This window comes from Ursus americanus, chromosome 2, assembly GCF_024610735.1.
Source record: "Ursus americanus isolate L20-20 chromosome 2, mUrsAme1.1.p, whole genome shotgun sequence".
In the NCBI taxonomy this organism is placed as follows: Eukaryota; Metazoa; Chordata; class Mammalia; order Carnivora; family Ursidae; genus Ursus; species Ursus americanus.
Window position 1 is genome coordinate 90,619,531 of NC_142128.1, and position 15,173 is coordinate 90,634,703.

The 15,173-nt window shown below is 46.3% G+C and overlaps 3 long non-coding RNA genes across 5 annotated transcripts in view; 1 reads left to right on the top strand and 2 right to left on the bottom strand.

Moving 5' to 3' along the window:
* Nucleotides 1-798: 798 nt before the first annotated feature.
* On the bottom strand, nucleotides 799-5,405 carry LOC148110678 (uncharacterized). Its single transcript, XR_015722822.1, has 2 exons — nucleotides 4,063-5,405; nucleotides 799-2,358 (listed from the first exon to the last, which is right to left on the bottom strand). It is a non-coding gene; the product is annotated as an uncharacterized LOC148110678 (long non-coding RNA).
* Nucleotides 5,406-5,424: 19 nt separating this feature from the next.
* LOC123801432 (uncharacterized) lies at nucleotides 5,425-9,073 on the bottom strand. Of its 2 annotated transcripts, none has more exons than XR_006782226.2 (3): nucleotides 8,826-9,073; nucleotides 6,092-6,203; nucleotides 5,425-5,566 (listed from the first exon to the last, which is right to left on the bottom strand). It is a non-coding gene; the product is annotated as an uncharacterized LOC123801432 (long non-coding RNA). The 2 variants fall into 2 exon arrangements; XR_006782225.2 differs by having other exon boundaries at nucleotides 8,831-9,071.
* The window catches only part of LOC123801433 (uncharacterized), a 29,987-nt gene continuing 22,600 nt past the window's right edge, over nucleotides 7,787-15,173 (top strand). For both annotated transcript variants that reach the window (XR_006782228.2, XR_006782227.2), the window contains exons 1-2: nucleotides 7,787-8,032; nucleotides 9,265-9,417. This is a non-coding gene — a long non-coding RNA (uncharacterized LOC123801433). The remainder of the gene's footprint in view (nucleotides 8,033-9,264; nucleotides 9,418-15,173) is intronic.

Sequence of the window (15,173 nt, forward strand, 5' to 3'; positions counted from 1 at the left end):
GGGAACGGCTCTGTTTCCTCAGAGTGGCAGAGACGCCAGTAACTTATTTCTGTCTTCTCAAATATGTGGCAATGAAGTTTACGGCATCACAGACCATCAACCTGCACGCGCTCACAGCTCTTTCCTGGCGTCTCTCAGCTTCGTCCCTGTCATCTGGGGGGCGTGAGACAGGAGGAGTGTCTGCCACGGGTTGGGCTGAGCTTGTAGGCTGCCTGTAAGAGGGCAACGGCACTGGGCTGCCCATGCGGAAAAGGACAGGATGTATGCGAGTGACTCTGAGCACTGAATGGGGGGAAATGGTTAATGGCTGGACTGGAAGCAAGTTGGGAGACCCGACCGCTGAGTCTGCGTGCCGTGCCTGAACCCAAAGGACAGGAGACGTTGGAAAGGCGGGGGAATGTGTTCCCCTGAGCCTGCCCCTCCCTCCAAAAAGCCTTGAGAAGAGAGATAGAGAGAACTGAGCCCACAGAGTGCAGACGAAATTATCCACCGCACTGCTTCTCCGTGTTAGCAAGCATGATGGGAGATCGACTGAACCCCATCATTGCTTTTGTAATGGAAACTTACGTTTGTGTTTACTTAATGATTTTCCACTTCCATGAAGCCATTGTCTTGCACATGCATTTCTTCATTCAGTGTTTATTGAGTGTCTACTATGCGTTGGGCATGTTATCGAGCCCTGGGATGCAATGAAGAATCACGCTAACATGGTCCCCCCCCCCGAAAGAGCTTGTCTTTCAGTGGGACAGCTGGATAGTAATCAGTCAAAAGCCATCAAGATATTACTACCAAAAGGAGTTCACTGTATTCTTTTTATTTATTTTTTTAAAGATTTTATTTGTAAGCAATCTTTGCACCCAATGTGGGGCTTGAACTCACAACCCTGAGGTCAAGAGTCACATGCTGTCCTGACTGAGCCAGCCAAGCGCCCTATTCACTATATTCCGAAGATCCGTTCTGTGTGTCAGGCATTGTCCGAGGAGCTGAGGACATAGCAATGAGCAGAGTGAAATCCTGCCCTCATGAAGCTTATGTCCTAGCACAGGAGACAAAACACAGATAAACATATAATTTCAAAATAAACATACAATGTTAGTTCAGGTATTTATATGTGCTGTGATAAAAATAAGGCAGGAGGATTGGTCAGAATGTGACTGAGTGGCCACTTTAGGTAAGATGGCCTAGGAGGACCCCTCTGGAGGGATGAGTCTTGAGCAAGGAACAAGGAGAACTGGAGGAGGATCTGGGGGGAGATCATTCCAGGTCAAGAGAACAGCACATGCAAAGGTCCTGAGGCAGGAATGGTGGGAATGAGGTCAGTGGGAGGCTGTTGCAGGAGCCGAGCAGGGAGACGCTGGGCACTTGGGCCAGGTTGTTGGGGGTGGAGGAGGTGAGATGGTGTGTGTTTTGGAATTTCCTTTATTATAAGAGGATTTGACCTGGTCAAGGAGGTCAGGACAGGCTTTCCCGAGGAAGTAACATTTGCATGAAGATCTGAAAGCCGAGTAGAAGTAATTAGGCGAAGATGGAAGGACCCAATATTCCAGCACATAAATGAGCAGGCCCTGTGGAGAAGCAAGTTAAGCTTGAGACCCTGAAAGGAGGTCAGTGTGCCCAGGCAAAAATGAGGAGTGAGGTGAAGCTGGAAAAATGGGCGGGATAGGTCACAGGGGGTTTTGTGAGCTCTGTGGAGGACACTGGCTGTTTTTCTCAGTGCTATGGGTGGGGGGGGTCATGGAAGGGTTTGCAGCAGAAGCAACCGAATCAGATGTGCATCTTTGAAAGGCTTCTAAGCGCAGAGTCGGGGAAGCTCCACTGTCTTATTGATACCTTCTGAGAGAGGTTCTTCTATCCCCACTCTACACAAAAGGAAACGGAGTCTCAGAGAGTTGATGGCGCTTAGCCAGGCACACAGCAATGCTGACTCTGGAGTCTGGAGCCACAGCCCATTGTACCTGTTCACCTTTGTTACTCTGTCCCCTCCCCAACCCAGCAAGCCACCCCCTGCCCCCAACCAGAGCACTCAACAGTGACCCGCACAACTATGGTTGTTTCTACCTGTTCCTTCTCAGACTGGGGGGCGCTTCATCCCCCTTTCCATCTTTCCAGGGTTGTGACTTCTTTCTTGGGGTTGGAAAGTTTCAAGGATGCAGACGTGGTCTTCATTTCCCTACCCCAGTTAGCTTTTTCGAAGTAAGCGTTCTCTTTTTCATGGAGTCGTGGAGCGGTGACATACTGTTACTCCCATTCATTGATTTCTGTCACATCATTCCTCCTTCTTTCCCTCCCTTCCTCAAACTTCTGCTGGGCTCTGGGCTCGCACTAGGCTCCAGGGTTACAGAAACAATCCTTGGCTATCTGGAAGAAGAGATACGCAAACTAGCAATCGCTGGCTAAACTGGCAAGTCGGCCAGATGTTTCCCCTTGCTGGAGACCCCGGGGAGGTAAGGGTGTGTGGAGGGAGGTAGGAACTGGGCCGTGAGACAGGAGAAAGGAGGCAGAGGGAGCTTCCCAGAGAAACTTAGCAACTTTCTTGGCGATCCGCTCCACTAGGAGCCCCCGAGTAGAAAAAGCCTCTATGAAAAGCTGTGAGGTGCTTCCGGCCCTCAGAGATCGTGCTAACAAGAAAGATGGGAGCTGACAGAGTATGAAATTTTCAACAGCTCTGGCACCAGAGGCCCAGAAATGGGGCTAGTGCTCCTTGAGACCACCAAGGAGAGACCAACGGTTCCTCTGGGGGGTCCCCGTCTCCCCCTGCCCTGCTGGGCGCACAGAGGTCAGCTGGTCCCACGGCGTGAGGAAGGCTGCTCCGGGATCATGGTGTCGGGTGGTTGTGGGTTGTGTTTCTTTGTTTACTGATTTATTTCGCCCGTCAAACTCAGGCTTATTGACAGGCCTGAGCCTGCCCCTGCGTAGATTCCCCCCGCCGGCCGCAGTGCACACAGAAATAATTAGTTGCTGAGGTGTCGGGAGCAGATGTTGAACTGACATCTTCCCTTTACTAGTGTCAAATTCAGCAGTTTTCCTGCTTCCCTATAAATTACCGGCTGCTTGCTGCCTTCCTCTCGCCACGGCCTACCTGGCGGGCTTTCCTCCCTCATTAAGAGCAGAGCCAACCCCTCCACGCTGACCTCGGCCTATAAGGTGTCCCCTCCTTCCCCCTTTTGGCCTTTTGCATTTTATTTTTTCCTTTTTTGGTGGACATGGGGGGAGGAGAGGGGGGCTGGGGTAGGCTGTCTCCCTCCCTGCTAAGAAAAGCCGTGGCTCTCACTGCTTCTCAGAGACCTGGGGCCCCTGGAGCGGGGAGAGTCCATTAATTGCTTCCTATCAGGGCCGTGACCTTTGTCTCCATGGGGCATCCTGAGGCCTTTTAGGCACATGCTCTCAAAGGTGGCTGTGCTCTCCAAAGCCTTGCTGGGTTCTGAACAGCATACAACCTCTGTGTTCTGAAACCACTAGAAAAGGCAGGGTAGGGTGTAGGGGGCATGTCAGGGATGGCACCTGTCGGGGGCTGGGGGAAATCTCCGGAGAACGCTTCAGAATGCAGAGCTGTGCTAAGCCTTGTGTTTTAGAAAGAGTGTCACGAGCAGGGCTGACACAGGGGGTAACACCAGGGCTGGCAGGAAATGGGTTTATTCATTCACTCAACTAATGTTCAGGGAGTTCTTTCATGGGCCAGTCATGGTACTAGGTCCTGGGGGTGCTGTGCACGGTCCCTGCTCTCACAGAGCCCACAGAGCAGGGGAGGCTGGTGGGCCATACTAAGGAAGCGGACCTTTATTACAAAGGTGCTCGGGCCTCTGAGCATTCTGAAGCAAGGGGGTGATGTGAGCCAATTTGCATTTTAGAACATTCACTCTGGAGGCCGAGGGAAGACTGATTGGGGCCGGGATGCTGAAGGACACCAAGGACCTCATTAGAAAACTTGTAATAGTCTGGCTGAGATAGGACTTGGGTCCCACAGAGGCTGAGGCAGTAGGTATGGAGGGAAGAGGAATTTTGGAGGCACAGATAGGAGGACTTATGGATTGGGGCTAAAATGGGTTTAAATCATGATCTCACCGCCTGGAGAAAGGTAAAGGATCTATGCCAGGTCACGCAGCCTGTAGGACTTGGCAGGACCAAGGTGTGATGCCAGCATACTGACTGCCTCTGAAGGGTCCTGGTCACCAGTCACGAGCAGCTACTGTCCCTCCGGATGAAGACCTGGAAGTTGCCTCCCGTCACCTAATCTACAGAACCTGGGGTTTGGAAGATGGTCTTGAAGGTGGTTGTGTCCAGCAGTTTACATACTCAGCAATCCAGCCACAGTCTTCCCACCAAAGATGAATCCAGCACCTGGACGCAGGGAGCTCACTATCCCCGTGGCTGCCCATTTTACCCTTGGAGGACTTCTTCCCCAAGTTACACCCAAATCAGTCTCCGATACGGTCTGCTCCGTGTTGTTAGTCCCATTCTGGGAGGTCAATAAAAAAACCACAACACAACACCATACAGCAGATTGCAAAACTCCTGACGGATAGTGAGTTCTCATTCCAGAAGCAAAATCTACCTGGACAAGATGCACGAGCTCAGACGTTGTCAAGCATCAAACATCTGGGGTTGGGCACAGTGGGGTGAGTTGTGCTTCTCACCCCTGTCCCCTGACTGAGCCACTTCGAGCAGTAGGTGAAGACCCTTTTCAGCTGGGCAGTGCAGGAAACTCATGGATACTATCTCCCTCTCCAAGCCCTGGATTTCTAGGTTCCAAACCGAGTGTCTCCCACAGCCTGCTCTCTGTGACGTACATACGGATCCATTGGAACCTTGTTTGTTCCCGTGAACCACTCGCTCGTTCCCTTCTGCGTGCGCATGAGGGGTGGGGCTGCATGAGATCTCAGCGCTGCAACACTGTCCTGTTTCCTAATCCTCTGCAACCAACCTAATTATCTGATTTATCGGCTCCACTACCAACGGTGGTAAGGCTCCGTTTCTAACTTTTAATTGGCCGTAAAGTCAGGTGCCACCATGACCTCTTGCTAAACTCTTCCCATTAAGCTTTCATGTTTACGTAGCACCATAAATTTGCCTCATCAGTCCTCCAGAAACTTCTCCAATTTCTGCTTGTTTTTGTGAAGGCAATTATCTTCCTGTTTCTCTTGCAGGTCTCCTCAAAGCCCAAGATTTCTTCACCTGCAGACGCAGGGTGTGTATCTGCTCTTCCCTCCGCCCCCCTGCCCAGCCTGGAGATGCTCCAGCTCTTGCCTTTGCTCCAGCCACGTACTGTTGGAAGCCATCCTCTGGCTTCCTCTTTCTCATGCATCTCGAGGTCAATTCACACATCTGCCCCTTTGATCACCTATAACTTTGATTTTTTTTGGACCGCTCCTCAGCCAGGCAATTACACATTTCAACAATGGTCAAAGAACCCTGTGCCCTCCCTCCCTCCTAAAGTACCCTGAATTTATTAATACAAGTTTTGCAGCAGAAAAGAATAAAGAGAGCTGTAAAAGCTGGGGAAAACCATGAAACAGAAGTGAAACCAACGTACACCCAAGCCACAGTTCAGGCAATGGAGAAGATATGCCTGGAAAAAAATGAAAGAAAATTTAAGGTTATTATTCACAGTAATAATAATAACAAAAATAAGCACAAATAGATCAAAATTATAGTTGCCTAATACATATCATGTAAAAACGAAATATTGTTAGAATTGAAAAAGAGACGAGCACCGACCCCAACAATAAATGAGTGAGGCATAAGATGAGCTGGAGAATTAAGAACATAGTAAGATTAAATAAACGACAAAATAGGAAGATTCAGTCTCTGCAAATAGCAGGAAAGCTTAACAACTATGGAAATAATACATGAGGACATATAATAGGAGAGCGTTTCCCAGAGCTATTTAATATAGAATTTAATCTGTATAGAGTCCCTTTCAGAATTAATCACCAGAGAAACATGATCAGAAAATGCCACAACAAAGCTTTAAAGACCAAGAAAGTATGTATCAAGGAAATAGAAAGAGGAGAAATGGACTTTAAAGTAGCTGGGGTCTTGTGACCCAAACAATAGAAGCAGGGGGAGTAGGGGAAGCGTGTAAGATTCTTACCATGTCCCGTATCTACACTCCTTTATTCCAATAAGAGAGAAGGAAAACCTCCCCTTGAATGACCCAAGGCTGTGTTGTTCAGGATTCTCCAAGTTATCTTACAGATCAGATCCTATTAAATAAACAGCGAAAAGACTCCGTAGAATTAAATAGAAGTTATTGCAAATCGTGATACATAAGAATAAAAACAGTTTGGAAAACTTCGTCTGTTTATTCTTCTGCGAACATTTGAAGAGCCTCTAAGGTACGCCAGGTACTGGGTCGTACGCCAGGCACTGGGTCTGTTGCTAGAAACTTGCCCTTGCAGGCATTTTTTGTTTCACAATGACAGTTATTAAAATGCTCTAGCACTGGCTTAAAAACAGAATATAGGTCACTGAGAGATAACAGAGATTCCAGAAGGAGACTGTAAAGAAGAAATATTAGGAGAATATGTGACAGGTGAGTGTAAGGAACCGCGGGGAAACACCTGATTGCGTGTTTCATTGTGATCACTAGAAGCTACGGGGAGAAAAATCAAGACCCCTAATTATACCATAGAGCGTCATAAATCTAGGTGGATTCAAGATACAATATTAAAAAAATAATAAAATAGAATCTTATCCTTGGTAAACTGTGAAGGGGACCTAATTTCTTCCTTGCTTGAATTCTAACATTTTCAGCAATAAGGATGACAGGTTAAGATCCACACGGATTTAAAACTTCATGAGAAGCAACAGAATCCAGATATAAAGGAAATGAATAGGAAACACGTATCCCAGATATGACAAAGAAAAGTTTGAATTCCAAGTATATAAAACACACATCATTAGGGGATGAAACCGTGTGTCTGTTGAGCCTATGTCTAGAGAATGTAAGTAAATCTCAAATGCAATAATAAAGTTAGTGAGGAAGATAATCCATCTCACACCTAATTAAAAAAAAAAAAGAAAGGAAGATAAAGCAACTGTGAGCTCCCACATACATCCATTAGCAAAAAAACAAGCTAAAATAATAAAACCCAGTGCTGATACAGCTCTCTGCAGACAGTTGTCTCCTATCACCAGTGTCAGCGTTAATATTCTGGAGGACAGACCACGAATAAGTAACCCACACACAAGCACATACTCTGAGGCAATGTTTCTCCTTCTTTCTGCCATTAGATTAAAATCTGTTTTTATACGGATGTTCTGGGAGCATTGCTTGTAACAGGGAAGGCCAAAATACTCACAAACTGGGGAGAGGTTAAGTAAGTGGAACCTTATCAGTACAAAAGAATATGATAAAACCACTGGCCACAAATTGAAAGTTATTCACATATATGGAAAAAGTATATACAAAGACTTTAAGAGAAAAGCACAAAATGTAAGATCCATTGACTATCATGAATTTTTTCTTTTTCTTTCTTTTCTTTCTTTCTCTTTCTTTCTTTCTTTCTTTCTTTCTTTCTTTCTTTTTTTGTTTCTTTCTTTCAATGATTTTATTTATTTGTTTATTTGACAGAGAGATAGAGCCAAAGAGCACAAGCCAGGGGAATGACAGAGGGAGAAGGAGAAGCAGGTTCTCTGCTTAGGAAGCCCAATCCGGGGCTCGATCCCAGGACCCCAGGATCGTGACCTGAGCTGAAGGCAGATGCTTAACCGACGAAGCCACCCAGGCGCCCCACACATCCTGCCTTTCTCACTCACTTCTCTCTCACACCTCTTCCTTCCCCATTTAGCACCAACCTTCCTTAAAATGATTCCAAAAGCATTGTTTTGTAATCAGGCTCTCTGTCTGAGCCAAACGTCTCCCTGAAGGGCCTTTGCCTCGCTATTTCGCCTCCCTCATACTTCACTCACATCCCAACAGGCAGAAAAGAAGCATTTTTGAATCCTTCTACGTGGTTTCCTCGAAATAACATTCCATTTGAGATCAGGTGGCAAAAGAAGGCTGAGCTGTGATGGAGACCTCCCACGAGTGGTGAGTCAGCCAACCCCGGGGTTTGGGCAGCTCTGTTGTGCATCATAGCGGTTCTGGGCCTCCCGCAAGTGCCTGGAAGACTTAATCATTGAGCCCCGCCTGAAGCAGGGGCTGGGAAACTAAGGCCTGCCACCCATTTTATTACAATCTGCTGGCTAAGACTTGAAACTAAAGCAAAAAGAGTATTTTTTGGTGACGTGTGAAAATTACGTGAAATCCAAATTTTAAACATTTATAAAGAAAGCTTAACTGGAACATGGCCACCCTTATTTTGTGCCCATTTGAGTAGTTATGACAGAGGGGTCCTGACAGCCTAGAACATCTACTCTCTGGCCCTTCACAGACTTGGCTATCCCCGGGCTAAAGGAAGGGCTCCTCTCTTTGAAGGCTGCCTGGCCAGCTCAAGTGTGCCCCTTTGCAGGGCAGCGGGAGCCCGCGCTGCTGGGGACTCCCTGTGCCTCTGCTCTAAGCCCTCATGTGCAGGACTCCATGGAAATACTCCTGCTCTCTCTCGGACCTGCGCAAAAGACCTCTCATCCCCAGGGGACCTCCTTTTTCATTCTAGGACCATGGAATGAGTCTCTGCAGAGGAAAAACGACATTCATGACCGTACCCATGGCCCAGAGTGGGGGCTGAGGGTGGGATGGAGAGGTGAAGGCTGTCTTCAGAGGGCTTCGATATTATCCCCCAGGTAGAAGCTGAATGATTCTAGCATGTTCTCAGCACTAGAGATATGAACTTGGTCCAGTGGGAGCTGAGTCAGAACCATCAGAACACAGCAAGCCCGCTTACCTCACCTGAGATGCTGGGTCCACCCACGGGGCTCACCACATGCGAGGGCTGTTCTCTTTTTTGGATCTTCTATCTCCCAATTCAGTCCGTAGAACTCTCAAGATGGAGTTTTCACTTAAAAACAAAACAAAACAACACAGCACAAGTTCAGCCCCACTCTCACCCCGGAGACTTTATCTTACTAAGTTGTCTCAGCAAGAGAATCGAGAAGTACTATGACTCATTGTAATAAGGTAGATATTGTGACAAGAAAGATGTTAACATCTTAATGAAAGCCCTAAGGGGAAATTTGCATAACACAGTCTCTTTGTTGCTTAAAAAAAGCCACTGATGCCTTATTAAAAAAAATCAAAACCCAATTTTGTTAAATATTCAATCTGGGAATGATTTGGAATATTCTCCTTATCTCCTGGGTGTTTTTTTTTTTTTTTCCTGACAGAATCACAGATGCTCTGGGTTGGAGAGGCCCATCTTCCCTCAGCCCACCTTCCTTGAGGGTCCTGTGGTGGTGCACTGTCTGATTCCTTCCAGAGCCCTGTGTGTTCTGAAACCCCGGAAGAACCAGAGGACAGAGACTGGAAACTCTGAAAAGGTAACAAGAAATCCCATTGCTCACATCCCCCTCTATTCTTACACACATCTGTGCCCTCAACTCCATTAAAACAAAAATCTCTTAACTTTTGTCGATTGTTTCCTTTGCTGTGCAAAAGGTTTTTATCCTGATGAAGTCCCAAAAGTTCATTTTTCCTTGTGTTTTCCGAACCATAAGAGACTCCTAACTGTAGGGAGCAAACTGAGTGTTGCTGGAGGGGAGAGGGTAGGAGGCGATAGGGTGACTGGGTGATGGGCATTGAGGAGGGCACTTGATGTAATGAGCACTGGGTGTTATATGCACCTGATGAATCACTAAATTCTACCCCTGAAACTACTAATTTGGTATATGTTAACTAAATTGAATTTAAATAAAAAATTAAAAAAAGAAAAAACCTCAATTGGATTTGAGTCTCCTGAAATCTATTTTTCATTTTGAAATCTGTCCAATGTTCCTTGAACACACCCACTGACAGGGAGCTCACCACTTCTTCAGGCGGGATAGGCTACATGGGGCCGGAATCTGCCTCCCATTAACCTCCCCTACTGTCCTAGCCTTTCCTTTGGGATTAATAAATGACCTAATCTCTCTTTTTTGTGGCAGCTCTTCACGTGGTTGTAGACAATGACTGTATATATTCTTAGGGTCCTACAATAGCAATTTTTCTTTTTCAATCATATAGTAACGTTAAAAAGTTCCATTGAGCCCTAACCCTCTGGCTGGTTTTTGATGGCAACAAAATGTCAATAGATTTTCCACTAAAAAACATCTCCATCCTTGGAAGCCAGGTGGTACTCTCCTTTTATGTCGGTGCACCCCCGAAAGGAAAGAGCAGGGGCCAGAACTGTATCACCCCTAGCAGTTAAGGCAACTTGGCACAGGGCAAAATGTTTTAGCTGCAAGGACATCAATTATTCTTTACAAGAAGAGATGAATTTACACTCTGCACCCCACTGGGAGACATGGCAAGGTCTGCATGTGTGCGTGTGTGCATGTGTGGTGGGGGCGCGAGGCGGACTCGACAGCTCCCGCTGACATCAGGTGTGATGGAAGGTTTGGAGGAGATGCTTGTGTCCTCCTGGGTATATGATACCTAGGAAAGGGACTTTACTGCATGCCAGGGGATAAGGAGAGCAAAGCGTTATAGGGTCATTTGGTCAGCGGGGACTCATTGGATAGGAGGAGAAGGAAGAGGGTCCTAAATGAACCAAGTCAAGGTTACTGGCCTTGCTCAAGGTCAGGAGGTCACTCAGAAGTGGGTGGTGAGCAGAGGTTTCCTTCTTTACTCATTTAGCTGACTACATCCCCCCCTGCAGTCCAAGGAAGTCTCCTCGCCAGTTCTGCAGATCCAGAATGTGTTCCTCAGTAGGGCACCAGCAGCACCAACGGCAGCTTGACTGCCACAGGCACCCAAAATTGTTGCTGTGTTATCTGCCTCCTTACACTGCAGCAGCTCTGCGTTCTGGCCTGTGGCTGCAATCACCATTCTTGGCAGAGACTCGAGTGGGGACAAAAACCAAACAAAACAAATGGCCGGCCCTTTTGTGGCCCAGTTTCCAAGGTAGGGCATCTATATATAGCCCTTCCAGAGCAGGTCAGCTCCAGGGTGAGGGCCCTGCTCCTGAGGCTCAGATGGAGGCAGACCACAGAGGAGAGGTGAACTCCCAGGAGAATGTTCTGGGCCTTGCTCAATTTTAAGCCAGCAGCTAGTCTCACAGAGATTTTATGGATACGGGGGAAAAGCCCTGCAAGAATCATCTCTGTTTTTCTCCTCCATCATGGCCCTCCTCCGCTCACTATACTGTGAAGAGAGGGCCGGTGCAGTGGTCTGAATCTGAGCTTCGCGCCTCCCTTTCTTTCATCCTCCTTTTTACTAAATGAGTAGTTGGGGCACCCAGAGTGCTGACAGGTAGGCTTTGACAACTCTGTCTGTAATGCCACCTCAAAGGTCATTTACTCAACCTTGTGTTTTTTTTCACATGAGAAGAACAGACTCTGGGTACCCAAGAGCAGAGCATCTCAGATGTTTGGAGGGACCTGGGCCACTTCAGTCTTTTGCACCTCCTTGTATATTAAAATAAAAGAAGCAATTAAAAATGAGAGTTATAAAAATTGGGCATATCTTAAATGTTTACATTTTGCAAATCAGAACTCTTTACAGAAAAAAAATGCAGTCCAGTGTATCTTGATAGTCACAAAATCTTAGAAAAATAGTGCTGTGCTGTAGGCAGTGTTGTATAGTCACAAACTTAAGTTTAAGGTTGAACGATGAAGTCTTCGTTCTTCAGTCCCATGTATCTTTAGGACCGTCTGAGGAGCTTTATTTGGGGAGGTCAAAGGTCTTATTTGAGGCCAGAGTGAATGTGGAGCCTAACTGGCTCTGCTGCTGTCTTTGCCTCTTCTGAGTTCTTCCAGCTGTGTGAGCTGGACCACCCATGTCTTCATCAGGGCAGAGAACATAACTTTGTGTTTTTGGCTTTCTTTGATTTAGTATCTTATTAAAGTTCTGCTAGTTTAAAATACATAAAAGTCAAAACTTTTATTTCATGGTGGAGCCACGAGTGAAGCAAATTTAGGGGCAGAATGAAGATCCTGGTCATAGCAACCTACTGGTGCTGTGGTAGTCACTTCCAAGATGGCTCCCAATGATCCTGGCCTACATATCCTTCTATATTGAATAGGACTAACCCTGCAACCAATAGGAGACTGAGAGAGCGTGACTCCCAAGGCTTGGTCAGCAAATACATTGTGATTTCTGCCTTGCTCATTCTTGGACTCTGAGTGAACCCAGGTACTATGTCCTGAAGACACTCAAGTAGCACAAGAAGATGACCAGGTGGGGAGGAACTGAGGCCTATTACTGACAACTAGTATCCGGTGGATCCTCCCGCCCCAGTTAAACCTTCAGATGAATGCAACCTCCTAAGACATACTGAGCCAGTCCCAGATTCCTGATATTCAGAAACTGAGTGTAATAATAATTGTTTATCGTAAGTTGCTAGGTTTTGGAGTAATTTGTTATTCAGCAATAAATGACTAACATTGTCATTTTATATAACAAACCTAGTAAATAACTAACGTGGGTCACCCAGGTAACTGTCTGTAGTTATTCACCACCTTCTCCTTGTCTGGCGTGGTGTCTGAAATTCTTGAATTTGGGGGTCATTCTCTTCTGGACGTACTTTTCAGGAGTGTCATCTTAAAAGGCAAAGAGCTCTGTACATGTTTTTATCTTAACCCTTAAACTGCAATGTGCTAACCCCTGAAAGGACACAGTTCACAGCCGGCTGAGAGAAGAGTACCCCTGGGAGATAGGACTTATGGATAAGAGATGAGAACACACTTTTGCTGTTGAGGAGAAAGCAATGGAGTATAGACTCCAAGTCAGAGAACTCAGTTTGAGTTCTTGCTTCATCTGTGTGAGTATGGGCAAGCCATGTCACCTCATGAACCTTTGTTTCTTCTACTGTACAATGGGAATAATATAAGTATCTAACTCATAGTTTCCCCCCTCCCCCAGCCCGCAAGGGATAAGCAACAGTAAGAAACACAGAAGCATTTTTTAAATATTTTATTTTATTATTTAAAGATTTTATTTTTAAGTAATCTCTGTACCCAGTGTGGGGCCTTGAACCTGAGATCAAGGGTCACACGCTCTACTGACTGAGCCAGCCAGGTGCCCCCACACAAAGGCACTGTATAAGTCAGAAAGACTGATACAAAAGTTAGCTTGTTTAAGTACAATCGCTAAACAACAAAGTCAGCTTCCCAAGAGAGGAATACAGGCTCTTTTCCCATTTGTTCGGTGCCTTTTCTGTGCCATGAATTATTAGGAGTAGGGACATACAGATGAATAAAATAAGTTTCCTGACCTCAGGGGGTTCATAGTATGTGGAGTGATAAATAAGAAAACAGGCAATTACAATAAAATGTAAAAGGTGCTAAACACAGGGTAATTAATTCCTTTCTTCATCAAACATTCATTGAGTGCCTTTCCCCACAAGTCAATGTGCTGGATGCTATTGGTACGTAAGCCATGAATAAGAAGCCCACTGAGAAGGCTGCCGGGGGGAGGCATCGTTGAGATCTCCGTGAGGTCTGAGGAGGAGAGAGTCCAGTGAGGTTTAAGAATAAGGGTATAGAGCAATGTTCGTAGCAGCATTGTCCACAATAGCTAAATCGTGGAAGGAGCCGAGATGCCCTTCAACAGATGACTGGATTAAGAAGTTGTGGTCCCTATATACAATGGAATATTACTCAGCTATCAGAAAGAACGAGTTCTCAACATTTGCTGCAAAATGGACGGCACTGGAGGAGATAATGCTAAGTGAAATAAGTCAAGCAGAGAAAGACAATTATCATATGATTTCTCTCATCTATGGAACATAAGAACGAGGATGATCAGTAGAGGAAAAAAGGGATAAAGAAAGGGGGGGTAATCAGAAGCGGGAATGAAGCATGAGAGACTATGGACTCTGAGAAACAAACTGAGGGATACAGAGGGGAGGGGTTGGGGGAATGGGATAGACCGGTGATGGGTAGTAAGGAGGGCACGTATTGCATGTTGCACTGGGTGTTATACGCAACTAATGAATCATCGAGCCTTACATCGGAAACCGGGGATGTACTGTACGGTGACTAACATAATATAATAAAAAATCATTAAAAAAAAAAGAATAAGGGTATAGAGGCAAGGTGCATCAAGGCACAGAGGCGGCACCAGCAGGGTGACTTGGGGGTACGTTCTCCCTCTCAGCACTCTGGGTAAAGTCGACACTGTTGAAAGGAACCCTCCCTCAAGGATGACTGGCTGACCCAGAACTCTGTTTAACCAGTTTACTCTAGGTAAAACAATGTGCCTGATATCCCGAGTGGGGGTGCCTGTCAACTCCCAATTACCCATCAGTGTTAGCCTAGCCCGTCTCCGGGTTCTGCTCGGTTATGGGCCCTTATGCACTGTTGAGTGACTTAGAGAATACCAACCAACTTAAATATTAGCCCAACTGATAATTAGGTTAATTAAGCTAATAATTAGGAAGATAAATTTATTGTGCAAGAAGTCATCTAAAGTATGCCAAGGCCAATTAAAATTAAAATTAAAATGATCTGCCATTTGGGGTTTCCTGTATCCCTGACCTCAGTGTTCGCTCGGACCATCCATCCTTGACTGTGCACAGTAAGGAGCCCCTCTTCCTCTACGCTCACGTCTGCTGCTCCGAGCTCCTGGCTGCTGAGACAAAGCGGAGAGAGCAAAGTGTTCTTTGGGGTCACAAGCCTATAATCCGATGCACAGAAATATCTCATTGCCTCCAAATGACTAAAGTAAAAGATCAGCTGATTTCATTTCCTCATCAAGATGGACGATTTCCAAGTGCCAAAACTGAACTACGCGCTTAAAGCCATTTGCTCCCAAGGCCTGGTCCTGGCAGCGTCCCCTCCCTCAGCTGCTGTAACCAGCCCTCGGCGACAAGCAAGATGAGCTCAATGTGGACGGGCATTTAATTTGATTTCCAGGCTAACATATCCCTCGAAGGTACAGAATTCCCTAAGGAGATATAAGATGGGCTTATTATTCACTGGGTAGAGTTATCCAGACACCCCTGAGTATAAGACAGAGCAGAAACAAGTCACATGAACGGGTGCTAGGAGTCTGACGTCTTTGCCCAAACAGGCTCACTGTTTTGAGGGCTTGCCCTCTGGGCAAGGAGCCTGAGGATTTTGTGTCACTCCTGCTTGTCTCTCACATGCAGACCTTG